Raw genomic sequence first — 1,140 nt, 5'->3', positions numbered from 1 at the left:
GCCATCTGTAAAAAGAAAAAAACACCCTGCAATATTTTCCCTGTAATGTTATCCATTCACATAAAACAGTGTGACAGCCACAGAATATGAAGATGGTTTTTTAAAACTTTGAGAACAATAGAAGTCGTTTTTTTAAAAAAATACATAAGCTCTCTCACTGATGCGCTTCCCTGTCACAATTAACCTTAGAAATTGCATTCCCATATACTTTTTGTTTCTGAAAAACTGTTAGAGTTTAAGTAATCTGGGGCAAACAAGGCTTGCTCCTCAGTGGCTAAGCAACAGTTGTGCTTTAAAATATGAAGCATACTATTTTTAATTGATGTGTATATTTATTGCTTTTTAACTTCTCAATTAAATAAAGTTGATTTTGCATGTAGTGAATCAAGAATTTTCCCATTCCTGGTACAAAAGAAGTTGAAGAAATTTATCCAAAATGTTGATCTAATATATATATATGATCAATGTTCCATTTGCACAACAGCATGTATAATTGTCAATCAGTGTTGCTTCTTAAGTGGACAGTTTGATTTCACAGAAGTTTGATTTACTTGAAGTTATATTCTGCTTTTTAAGTGTTCCCTTTATTTTTTTCGAGCAGTGTTTATATATTTGTGTGTGTGTATATAAATATAAATGTGTGTACACATGCATGTATGAATTTTATATTAATAAATCCAATAAATAAATAAATATTTGTGTGTGTGTGTGTATTAATTTTTGTGTTTGCTTCAGTAAAGAAGGAGCAAAGTTTTAATATATTAGAAAGATTATACAAGCTGAGATTAGAAAATAAAGAGGTACATAGTTATGTATTTTAGTTGCATATTCCTTCCTTGCCACCGTTTTAAATTATATACAAAAATCAGAATTTGCTGACTAATTAGAACTTTTTTAGTTGAAAAATACAATACAATAAGTTTGTTTCCTTCGTACAGAAACTGAGGTCTGGATGGTGTCAGCCCTTTTGCTTGGAAACACCTTTAGTTGCTACAGATGCTTCCTGTCATACATAAACAAAATCACCAGGTCAAAGCCTGAATTCCAATCTTGCTACCTACAAAGAATATTGTACTGTACTGGATTACAATCACCTCTGGTGGAATTTATTTTTGTGATCCTAGACAAGAGTCCTTTAAA

This window comes from Erythrolamprus reginae, chromosome 3, assembly GCF_031021105.1.
Source record: "Erythrolamprus reginae isolate rEryReg1 chromosome 3, rEryReg1.hap1, whole genome shotgun sequence".
Lineage (NCBI taxonomy): Eukaryota > Metazoa > Chordata > Lepidosauria > Squamata > Dipsadidae > Erythrolamprus > Erythrolamprus reginae.
Note: the sequence above shows the minus strand (reverse complement) of the source record.